Source organism: Lampris incognitus, chromosome 3, assembly GCF_029633865.1.
Source record: "Lampris incognitus isolate fLamInc1 chromosome 3, fLamInc1.hap2, whole genome shotgun sequence".
Classification (NCBI taxonomy): Eukaryota; Metazoa; Chordata; class Actinopteri; order Lampriformes; family Lampridae; genus Lampris; species Lampris incognitus.
Genome location: NC_079213.1, coordinates 112,244,053 through 112,256,694, shown reverse-complemented (window position 1 = coordinate 112,256,694; position 12,642 = coordinate 112,244,053). Strand labels below are relative to the sequence as shown.

General features: G+C 46.1%; 3 non-coding genes across 3 annotated transcripts; all 3 read left to right on the top strand.

The window, feature by feature from the left end:
- Window positions 1–856: 856 nt before the first annotated feature.
- Window positions 857–962, top strand: LOC130110933 (U6 spliceosomal RNA). Its single transcript, XR_008810119.1, has one exon. It is a non-coding gene; the product is annotated as a U6 spliceosomal RNA (small nuclear RNA).
- A 4,091-nt stretch (window positions 963–5,053) lies between these two features.
- LOC130110932 (U6 spliceosomal RNA) lies at window positions 5,054–5,159 on the top strand. The gene has a single exon (XR_008810118.1). It is a non-coding gene; the product is annotated as a U6 spliceosomal RNA (small nuclear RNA).
- A 3,981-nt stretch (window positions 5,160–9,140) lies between these two features.
- LOC130110931 (U6 spliceosomal RNA) lies at window positions 9,141–9,246 on the top strand. Its single transcript, XR_008810117.1, has one exon. It is a non-coding gene; the product is annotated as a U6 spliceosomal RNA (small nuclear RNA).
- The last annotated feature ends 3,396 nt before the right edge of the window (window positions 9,247–12,642 follow it).

Below are 12,642 nucleotides of genomic sequence, written 5' to 3'. Positions count from 1 at the left end.
TATAGCCACCCCCCTATTGTGGCTAGGTCCACACGCTGCAGACACATATCCCACCCACCCAGTACGTAGTTTTCTTGCCTCCTGATCTAATAGATGCGTTTCCTGGAGAAACCCTACATCACAGTGTTTAGAGTTCAGATAAGACAAAACTTTTTTCCTCTTAACCGGCGAATGTAGACCATGTTTATCTATTCAGTTAATTGCTTTTTCTTTCATCTTATATTTTATTTGCTGGCATATATGTCTGCATAGACCGGTGTTGATGGATGTTGTTTAATTTTGCGATTTATAAATAAAGTTTGTGGGGGGGGTAGTCAGATTACGATCGTAACGATTGATGACGGAACGGGGATTCGAGGCACTGATTTCCGGTCGCACTTCCGGTCATTCTTGGTAGCGTCACGTCGACCAATGCGCTGTCCTTGCTGCTGGGCACCGCTGCGTGAGGTCCTACATGGGCTGCCTTGTTCCACGTAATTATTATTATTATTATTATTATTATTATTATTATTATTATTATTAATAATGCTCCGTGGCGTGAGATTCTACACGGTCTACCTTCTTGTTCCTCGTGGGAACGAGTTTATCCAATCGCCGTGTCGCCTCGCCGCCACGCACCAATCCCGGCTGACTGACGCAACAACTCCCAGAGTGCTTCACGGCTTTCTCTCGCGAAAAAAAAGTGTTAAAACAAGTACGTTTTGAGTCATTTCAAACATTTTATACCCATCTACATCCTATTTGCTGCACTTTGCATTGAATGTCATGTTTTCAAAGTGCTTTTAAATTGACACCGTTATGGAGATTCTCTTGGCAACGGCGGTGTATATATAGCCCCCAGACGCTATGCCCAGTCGTATTGCTTCGGCAATACATATACTAAAATTGGAACGATACAGAGAAGATTAGCATGGCCCCTGCGCAAGGATGACACGCAAATTCGTGAAGCGTTCCTTATTTTCGTGCTTTTATATCGACTGCTAGAAGAATCCCGCTACAATGTAGCGGTTTGGTTCTCCACCCGTCTAAATCTCCCTGCTCCTCCACTTCATCCTGCCAGCTAACCGCCTTCCCCCTGCCCCTAAAACCCCCCCCCCACTCCAACTCCCTCCCCCCAAGTGCTCAGAATCATCTGAAATGCAGAGAAAAGTGGTTTTTAGCCAGTTTTAGAAAATGCATATTTGCATAATTATTTTAATTTTCTGCTATTTTTCTGGTCCTCTCTGGAACAATACCTACCACCTCCAAAAAAAAAAAATTAGGATCATAAGTGCATTTTTGCAAAAATGCATATATTTTGCATAATGCCAAAACATTTCTAAGTCCCAGAAATTATTTTTTATATAGGGGAAAAAATCAAAGATGCCGAGAAACGTGGTTTTTAGCCATTTTTAGAAAAATGCACGTTTTGCATATTTATGCATAATTATGCATAATTTTAATTTTCTGGGATTTTTCCCTTACTCTCTGAGACAATACCCACCACCTCCAAAAAGAATTAGGATCATGGCCGGACTCGGTGAAGCAGCAATCATTGGCAACGCTGTCTTCGGGAGGGGGGCGGAGTCGGCTTGTGTTCGTCATGTGAATGCGTCTCTGTGTGTGTCGGAAAAACAGTGGTTCGGCTTGGATTCGCCTTGTCACGAAAGTGGGGAGGCGCTTTCCTTCGAGACTGCCGGCCGGAGAGATGCAGTTGGCGAACGCATGCAATACGAGGGTGGGTGTTTGAATTAAAATAGGGATCAATTGGCCACTAAATTGGGAGAAAAAAGGGAAAAATCAGAAATAAATTTATAAAAAAAAACAAAAAGAATTAGGATCATAAACGCTTTAGTTTTCGGTCCCGCTATCTACACTAACACCATACACACACACACACACACACACACACACACACACACACACACACACACATTACGAAAATATAGGAGTAGATGTGTGTGTGTGTGTGTGTGTGTGTGTGTGTGTGTGTGTGTGTGTGTGTGTGTGTGTGTGTGTGTACATACACACAGGGTGTTGTGATGTGTCTAGTGCAGCAGTGTGTAGTTGGAGGGAAGGTGCATGTGTTCTTCCAACCCGCTTTTGTCCTTCCTGCCCTTAGCTTGCTGCCTGCCGCTGGCTAGCCTCTGTGGTGAATAGGGCAGCATGCTAGCATGTAAGCCTTCCCTTGCCAGTACATAGCCTCTCCTTCACCAAGACTCCTGCCAGGCCTCCTCCCCGTGGCCACACGTGGTAACTGGGGTCTTGCGGCCCCAGGCTAACTTGGCAGGGGATCTCGGAGCAGCAGGTGGCCCCAGAGATATGGTGTAAAGGCCCACCCTGGTGGACACAACCTGGCACCTATCAACCACTGCCCCGCTGCCTTGTGGGTGAGTCTGGAAGACATAAGGCTAAGGGAGCTCACCCCAACACAAAAGCAAGCTGTGGCGGCACGCTTCGAGGCGGTTTCCCAAAAACTGGATTTCCGGCAGCCCCCTGCAGTTGTGTGGAGGTGCCGGTCGTCTAGGGACCCCCCTTGCCATCGGAACCATCTCCTCTACAATCAAGTCATGTGGCGTTGGGAGAAGCGCCCCACCCCCCATGCCACTTTAAAAACCATCTCTGCTGCGCAGGTATCTTCTGCTATCTGAGTCCTCAAAGGACCCACAAATAGAAGAAGATGGTCATCATCGGGCACCATGGACAACCAGCAAGCAAGCAAGTGTGTGTGAGAGGATGGTGGTGGGAGTTGTGTTTAAGGTCTACCTTTATTTTTTGTTTTGTTTCTTTTTTTTATGATCAGTAGTTTTTATTTTCCTTTAACACAAATACAGGCCATGACATCACACATGGAGTACAGAGATGGAAGGAACAATGTAACAGGGCCTACTGGACCATATCAAGAGACAGACACACTTGGATTAAGGGTGATCATAAGACGAGTCTTAACCGTATACAAGACAATAGGAACAGCAGAGAAAATTAAAAAACAAAAATAAAAACATAGTTGGCAGATAGACAGTAGTCTATAAATAGATGTTAAGATATAGATTAGTTGTCTCAGATTACACGGGGCCTCTAATGAAGGAAATATAGTGCGTCCACTTGGCCTCGTATTTCTCCACCTGGCTGACGAGTCTAAAGGAGAGTCGCTCGTGTGCTGCCACAGTTCCCAGATGGGAGAACCAACCCTACATTGGTGTGAGGTAGGGTGGCTGACCTCCACTCTGTTACCATGAGCTTTCTACCCCACATCAGGGCTGTCTGGACCCACTCTGCTCGTGGAAGGGCCAAGCAATGAGGTGGGCCTGTAGCTTTTACAGTCTACTGGATCTTTACCATTTTTTAAACTTACAGTAATAACTGCTTCCATCAGGGAGGGGGGAAGGGAGCCATTTTGAAAGGCCTCTGTGTACATACCTTATAGCATGGGGGCTAACTCCAGTGCATAGCACTTGTAGAATTCAGCTGTGAAGCCGTCGAGGCCAGGGGCTTTACCTGATGGTAGGCTTCTAACGACCTCTACTATCTCCTCAACAGTGATGGGCTCAGCTAACAACTCACGCTGCTCATCAGACAGAGTGGGGAGGTTCAGACTACCAAGGAAGGTTCGGGTTTCCTCACTGTTCGCCTGCAGTTTAGAAGTATACAGGCTGGTGTAAAACTGTCTAAACTCTGCATTGATATCTGAGGAGTCTGATAATAGGGTCCCGTCCCCCCGATCTCTAATCGCTGGTATGGCGCTCATTGTCTCCTTCTGCTTTATGTATCTGGCCAGCATTCTCCCTGCTTTGTCTCCCTCTTCAAATTGTTTTTGTCTGGCTCTGAATAGGGCAAACTCTGCTTTCTCAGCGAGAATGGAGTTAAATTGATATTTAAGATGTGTAAGTGAGGTTAAATTAGTAGGCGTCATGTTTTGCATATAGGCGGTCTCAGCTGTCTCGATTTGTTTTTCTAATTCAAGTTGTTTAGCCATATTCTGTTTTTTCTTAAAAGAGGCATGTTGAATGACATATCCTCTTAGGAAGGCTTTCATGGCTTCCCATGCTGTTCCCATTGATGGGGATGTTAGTAGATTAGTTTCCTTGTAGAGGTTTATTTGGGCTCTTAAGGATTCTCTGAAGCCAGCATCCAGAAGAAGGCTTGAATTCATCCTCCATCTTGGAGTCCTGTTCAACTTGTTAAAGGGGAGAGTGCTGACCATTACGTGAGTGTGGTCTGAAATGTGAATACTACCAATACTAGAGGATGTTGCAGAGGATACAGTGGAGTCTGAGATAAAGAGGTGATCAATCCTACAGAGTGGGCCATGAGGTGGGGAGTAGTATGTATATTCTCTGGAAGTTGGATTATGTAGGCACCATACATCTACCAGGCCCAGATCCTTTTTTCCTCTTAACCGGCGAATGTAGACCACGTTTATCTATTCACTTAATTGCTTTTTCTTTCATCTTATATTTTATTTGCTGGCATATATGTCTGTATAGACCGGTGTTGATGGATGTTGTTTAATTTTGCGATTTATAAATAAAGTTTGTGGGGGGGGGTAGTCAGATTACGATCGTAACGATTGATGACGGAACGGGGATTCGAGGCACTGATTTCCGGTCGCACTTCCGGTCATTCTTGGTAGCGTCACGTCGACCAATGCGCTGTCCTTGCTGCTGGGCACCGCTGCGTGAGGTCCTACATGGGCTGCCTTGTTCCACGTAATTATTATTATTATTATTATTATTATTAATAATGCTCCGTGGCGTGAGATTCTACACGGTCTACCTTCTTGTTCCTCGTGGGAACGAGTTTATCCAATCGCCGTGTCGCATCGCCGCCACCCGCCAATCCCGGCTGACTGACGCAACAACTCCCAGAGTGCTTCACGGCTTTCTCTCGCGAAAAAAAAGTGTTAAAACAAGTACGTTTAGAGTCATTTCAGACATTTTATATCCATCTACATCCTATTTGCTGCACTTTGCATTGAATGTCATGTTTTCAAAGTGCTTTTAAATTGACACCGTTATGGAGATTCTCTTGGCAACGGCGGTGTATATATAGCCCCCAGACGCTATGCTCTGTCGTATTGCTTCGGCAATACATATACTAAAATTGGAACGATACAGAGAAGATTAGCATGGCCCCTGCGCAAGGATGACACGCAAATTCGTGAAGCGTTCCTTATTTTCGTGCTTTTATATCGACTGCTAGAAGAATCCCGCTACAATGTAGCGGTTTGGTTCTCCACCCGTCTAAATCTCCCTCCTCCTCTTCATCCTGCCAGCTAACCGCCTTCCCCCTGCCCCTAAAACCCCCCCCCACTCCAACCCCCTCCCCCCAAGTGCTCAGAATCATCTGAAATGCAGAGAAAAGTGGTTTTTAGCCAGTTTTAGAAAATGCATATTTGCATAATTATTTTAATGTTCTGCTATTTTTCTGGCCCTCTCTGGAACAATACCTACCACCTCCAAAAAAAAAAAATTAGGATCATAAGTGCATTTTTGCAAAAATGCATATATTTTGCATAATGCCAAAACGTTTCTAAGTCCCAGAAATTATTTTTTATATAGGTGAAAAAATCAAAGATGCCGAGAAACGTGGTTTTTAGCCATTTTTAGAAAAATGCACGTTTTGCATATTTATGCATAATTATGCATAATTTTAATTTTCTGGGATTTTTCCCTTACTCTCTGAGACAATACCTACCACCTCCAAAAAGAAGAAGAGGCTAACTTGGCGGGGGATCTCGGAGCAGTAGTGGGCCCCAGAGATATGGTGTGCAGGCCCACCCTGGTGGACACGCCCTGGCACCTATCAACCACTGCCCCGCTGCCTTGTGGGTGAGTCTGGAAGACATAAGGCTAAGGGAGCTCACCCCAACAGATGCTTTAGTTTTCGGTCCCGCTATCTACAGTAACACCACACACACACACACACACATTAACACCACACACACTAACACCACACACACACACACATTACGAAAATATAGGAGTAGATGTGTGTGTGAGTGTATGTGTGTGTGAGTGAGTGAGTGTGTGTGTGTGTGTGTGTGTGTGTGTGTATGTGTGTATGTAGTGTGTGTGTGTGTGTGTGTGTGTGTGTGTGTGTGTGTGTGTGTGTGTGTGTGTGTGTACATACACACAGGGTGTTGTGATGCGTCTAGTGCAGCAGTGTGTAGTTGGAGGGAAGGTGCATGTGTTCTTCCAACCCGCTTGTGTCCTTCCTGCCCTTAGCTTGCTGCCGCTGGCTAGCCTCTGTGGCTAATAGGGCAGCATGCTAGCGTGTAAGCCTTCCCTTGCCAGTACATAGCCTCTCCTTCACCAAGACTCCTGCCAGGCTTCCCCGTGGCCACACATGGTAACTGGGGTCTTGCGGCCCCAGGCTAACTTGGCAGGGGATCTCGGAGCAGCAGTGGGCCCCAGAGATATGGTGTGCAGGCCCACCCTGGTGGACACGCCCTGGCACCTATCAACCACTGCCCCGCTGCCTTGTGGGTGAGTCTGGAAGACATAAGGCTAAGGGAGCTCACCCCAACACAAAAGCAAGCTGTGGCGGCACGCTTCGAGGCGGTTTCCCAAAAACTGGATTTCCGGCAGCCCCCTGCAGTTGTGTGGAGGTGCCGGTCGTCTAGGGATCCCCCTTGCCATCGGAACCATCTCCTCTACAATCAGGTCATGTGGCGTTGGGAGAAGCCCACCCCCCATGCCACTTTAAAACCATCTCTGCTGCAGAGGGATCTTCTGCTATCTGAGTCCTCAAAGGACCCACAGATAGAAGAAGATGGTCGTCATCGGGCACCATGGACAACCAGCAAGCAAGCAAGTGTGTGTGAGAGGATGGTGGTGGGAGTTGTGTTTAAGGTCTACCTTTATTTTTTGTTTTGTTTCTTTTTTTTATGATCAGTAGTTTTTATTTTCCTTTAACACAAATACAGGCCATGACATCACACATGGAGTACAGAGATGGAAGGAACAATGTAACAGGGCCTACTGGACCATATCAAGAGACAGACACACTTGGATTAAGGGTGATCATAAGACGAGTCTTAACCGTATACAAGACAATAGGAACAGCAGAGAAAATTAAAAAACAAAAATAAAAACATAGTTGGGAGATAGACAGTCGTCTATAAATAGATCTTAAGATATAGATTAGTTGTCTCAGATTACACGGGGCCTCTAATGAAGGAAATATAGTGCGTCCACTTGGCCTCGTATTTCTCCACCTGGCTGACGAGTCTAAAGGAGAGTCGCTCGTGTGCTGCCACAGTTCCCAGATGGGAGAACCAACCCTACATTGGTGTGAGGTAGGGTGGCCGACCTCCACTCTGTTACCATGAGCTTTCTACCCCACATCAGGGCTGTCTGGACCCACTCTGCTCGTGGAAGGGCCAAGCAATGAGGTGGGCCTGTAGCTTTTACAGTCTACTGGATCTTTACCATTTTTTAAACTTACAGTAATAACTGCTTCCATCAGGGAGGGGGGAAGGGAGCCATTTTGAAAGGCCTCTGTGTACATACCTAATAGCATGGGGGCTAACTCCAGTGCATAGCACTTGTAGAATTCAGCTGTGAAGCCGTCGAGGCCAGGGGCTTTACCTGATGGTAGGCTTCTAACGACCTCTACTATCTCCTCAACAGCGACGGGCTCAGCTAACAACTCACGCTGCTCATCAGACAGAGTGGGGAGGTTCAGACTACCGAGGAAGGTTCGGGTTTCCTCACTGTTCGCCTGCAATTCAGAAGTATACAGGCTGGTGTAAAACTGTCTAAACTCTGCATTGATATCTGAGGAGTCTGATAATAGGGTCCCCCCCCCCCCGATCTCTAATCGCTGGTATGGCGCTCATTGTCTCCTTCTGCTTTATGTATCTGGCCAGCATTCTCCTGCTTTGTCTCCCTCTTCAAATTGTTGTTGCCTGGCTCTGAATAGGGCAAACTCTGCTTTCTCAGCGAGAATGGAGTTAAATTGATATTTAAGACGTGTAAGCGAGGTTAAATTAGTAGGCGTCATGTTTTGTTTATAGGCGGTCTCAGCTGGCTCGATTTGTTTTTCTAATTCAAGTTGTTTAGCCATATTCTGTTTTTTCTTAAAAGAGGCATGTTGAATGACATGTCCTCTTAGGAAGGCTTTCATGGCTTCCCATGCTGTTCCCATTGATGGGGATGTTAGTAGATTAGTCTCCTTGTAGAGGTTTATTTGGGCTCTTAAGGATTCTCTGAAGCCAGCATCCAGAAGAAGGCTTGAATTCATCCTCCATCTTGGAGTCCTGTTCAACTTGTTAAAGGGGAGAGTGCTGACCATTACGTGAGCGTGGTCTGAAATGTGAATACTACCAATACTGGAGGATGTTGCAGAGGATACAATGGAGTCTGAGATAAAGAGGTAATCAATCCTAGAGAGTGGGCCATGAGGTGGGGAGTAGTATGTATAGTCTCTGGAGGTTGGATTATGTAGGCACCATACATCTACCAGGCCCAGATCCTTTTTCCTCTTAACCGGCGAATGTAGACCACGTTTATCTATTCAGTTAATTGCTTTTTCTTTCATCTTATATTTTATTTACTGGCATATATGTCTGTATAGACCGGTGTTGATGGATGTTGTTTAATTTTGCAAAATATAAATAAAGTTTGTGGGGGGGGGTAGTCAGATTACGATCGTAACGATTGATGACGGAACGGGGATTCGAGGCACTGATTTCCGGTCGCACTTCCGATCATTCTTGGTAGCGTCACGTCGACCAATGCGCTGTCCTTGCTGCTGGGCACCGCTGCGTGAGGTCCTACATGGGCTGCCTTGTTCCACGTAATTATTATTATTATTATTATTAATAATGCTCCGTGGCGTGAGATTCTACACGGTCTACCTTCTTGTTCCTCGTGGGAACGAGTTTATCCAATCGCCGTGTCGCATCGCCGCCACCCGCCAATCCCGGCTGACTGACGCAACAACTCCCAGAGTGCTTCACGGCTTTCTCTCGCGAAAAAAAAGTGTTAAAACAAATACGTTTAGAGTCATTTCAAACATTTTATACCCATCTACATCCTATTTGCTGCACTTTGCATTGACTGTCATGTTTTCAAAGTGCTTTTAAATTGACACCGTTATGGAGATTCTCTTGGAAACGGCGGTGTATATATAGCCCCCAGACGCTATGCTCAGTCGTATTGCTTCGGCAATACATATACTAAAATTGGAACGATACAGAGAAGATTAGCATGGCCCCTGCGCAAGGATGACACGCAAATTCGTGAAGCGTTCCTTATTTTCGTGCTTTTATATCGACTGCTAGAAGAATCCCGCTACAATGTAGCGGTTTGGTTCTCCACCCGTCTAAATCTCCCTGCTCCTCCACTTCATCCTGCCAGCTAACCGCCTTCCCCCTGCCCCTAAAACCCCCCCCCCACTCCAACTCCCTCCCCCCAAGTGCTCAGAATCATCTGAAATGCAGAGAAAAGTGGTTTTTAGCCAGTTTTAGAAAATGCATATTTGCATAATTATTTTAATTTTCTGCTATTTTTCTGGTCCTCTCTGGAACAATACCTACCACCTCCAAAAAAAAAAAATTAGGATCATAAGTGCATTTTTGCAAAAATGCATATATTTTGCATAATGCCAAAACATTTCTAAGTCCCAGAAATTATTTTTTATATAGGGGAAAAAATCAAAGATGCCGAGAAACGTGGTTTTTAGCCATTTTTAGAAAAATGCACGTTTTGCATATTTATGCATAATTATGCATAATTTTAATTTTCTGGGATTTTTCCCTTACTCTCTGAGACAATACCCACCACCTCCAAAAAGAATTAGGATCATGGCCGGACTCGGTGAAGCAGCAATCATTGGCAACGCTGTCTTCGGGAGGGGGGCGGAGTCGGCTTGTGTTCGTCATGTGAATGCGTCTCTGTGTGTGTCGGAAAAACAGTGGTTCGGCTTGGATTCGCCTTGTCACGAAAGTGGGGAGGCGCTTTCCTTCGAGACTGCCGGCCGGAGAGATGCAGTTGGCGAACGCATGCAATACGAGGGTGGGTGTTTGAATTAAAATAGGGATCAATTGGCCACTAAATTGGGAGAAAAAAGGGAAAAATCAGAAATAAATTTATAAAAAAAAACAAAAAGAATTAGGATCATAAACGCTTTAGTTTTCGGTCCCGCTATCTACACTAACACCATACACACACACACACACACACACACACACACACACACACACACACACACACACACACACACATTACGAAAATATAGGAGTAGATGTGTGTGTGTGTGTGTGTGTGTGTGTGTGTGTGTGTGTGTGTGTGTGTGTGTGTGTGTGTGTGTGTGTGTACATACACACAGGGTGTTGTGATGCGTCTAGTGCAGCAGTGTGTAGTTGGAGGGAAGGTGCATGTGTTCTTCCAACCCGCTTTTGTCCTTCCTGCCCTTAGCTTGCTGCCTGCCGCTGGCTAGCCTCTGTGGTGAATAGGGCAGCATGCTAGCATGTAAGCCTTCCCTTGCCAGTACATAGCCTCTCCTTCACCAAGACTCCTGCCAGGCCTCCTCCCCGTGGCCACACGTGGTAACTGGGGTCTTGCGGCCCCAGGCTAACTTGGCAGGGGATCTCGGAGCAGCAGGTGGCCCCAGAGATATGGTGTAAAGGCCCACCCTGGTGGACACAACCTGGCACCTATCAACCACTGCCCCGCTGCCTTGTGGGTGAGTCTGGAAGACATAAGGCTAAGGGAGCTCACCCCAACACAAAAGCAAGCTGTGGCGGCACGCTTCGAGGCGGTTTCCCAAAAACTGGATTTCCGGCAGCCCCCTGCAGTTGTGTGGAGGTGCCGGTCGTCTAGGGACCCCCCTTGCCATCGGAACCATCTCCTCTACAATCAAGTCATGTGGCGTTGGGAGAAGCGCCCCACCCCCCATGCCACTTTAAAAACCATCTCTGCTGCGCAGGTATCTTCTGCTATCTGAGTCCTCAAAGGACCCACAAATAGAAGAAGATGGTCATCATCGGGCACCATGGACAACCAGCAAGCAAGCAAGTGTGTGTGAGAGGATGGTGGTGGGAGTTGTGTTTAAGGTCTACCTTTATTTTTTGTTTTGTTTGTTTCTTTTTTTTATGATCAGTAGTTTTTATTTTCTTTTAACACAAATACAGGCCATGACATCACACATGGATTACAGAGATGGAAGGAACAATGTAACAGGGCCTACTGGACCATATCAAGAGACAGACACACTTGGATTAAGGGTGATCATAAGACGAGTCTTAACCGTATACAAGACAATAGGAACAGCAGAGGAAATTAAAAAAAACAAAACAAATTAAAACATAGTTGGGAGATAGACAGTAGTCTATAAATAGATGTTAAGATATAGATTAGTTGTCTCAGATTAGACGGGGCCTCTAATGAAGGAAATATAGTGCGTCCACTTGGCCTCGTATTTCTCCACCTGGTTGACGAGTCTAAAGGAGAGTCGCTCGTGTGCTGCCACAGTTCCCAGATGGGAGAACCAACCCTACATTGGTGTGAGGTAGGGTGGCCGACCTCCACTCTGTTACCATGAGCTTTCTACCCCACATCAGGGCTGTCTGGACCCACTCTGCTCGTGGAAGGGCCAAGCAATGAGGTGGGCCTGTAGCTTTTACAATCTACTGGATCTTTACCATTTTTTAAACTCACAGTAATAACTGCTTCCATCAGGGAGGGGGGAAGGGAGCCATTTTGAAAGGCCTCTGTGTACATACCTAATAGCATGGGGGCTAACTCCAGTGCATAGCACTTGTAGAATTCAGCTGTGAAGCCGTCGAGGCCAGGGGCTTTACCTGATGGTAGGCTTCTAACGACCTCTACTATCTCCTCAACAGTGATGGGCTCAGCTAACAACTCACGCTGCTCATCAGACAGAGTGGGGAGGTTCAGACTACCGAGGAAGGTTCGGGTTTCCTCACTGTTCGCCTGCAGTTCAGAAGTATACAGGCTGGTGTAAAACTGTCTAAACTCTGCATTGATATCTGAGGAGTCTGATAATAGGGTCCCCCCCCTCGATCTCTAATCGCTGGTATGGCGCTCATTGTCTCCTTCTGCTTTATGTATCTGGCCAGCATTCTCCTGCTTTGTCTCCCTCTTCAAATTGTTGTTGTCTGGCTCTGAATAGGGCAAACTCTGCTTTCTCAGCGAGAATGGAGTTAAATTGATATTTAAGACGTGTAAGCGAGGTTAAATTAGTAGGCGTCGTGTTTTGTATATAGGCGGTCTCAGCTGTCTCGATTTGTTTTTCTAATTCAAGTTGTTTAGCCATATTCTGTTTTTTCTTAAAAGAGGCATGTTGAATGACATGTCCTCTTAGGAAGGCTTTCATGGCTTCCCATGCTGTTCCCATTGATGGGGATGTTAGTAGATTAGTCTCCTTGTAGAGGTTTATTTGGGCTCTTAAGGATTCTCTGAAGCCAGCATCCAGAAGAAAGCTTGAATTCATCCTCCATCTTGGAGTCCTGTTCAACTTGTTAAAGGGGAGAGTGCTGACCATTACGTGAGCGTGGTCTGAAATGTGAATACTACCAATACTGGAGGATGTTGCAGAGGATACAGTGGAGTCTGAGATAAAGAGGTGATCAATCCTAGAGAGTGGGCCATGAGGTGGGGAGTAGTATGTATATTCTCTGGAAGTTGGATTATG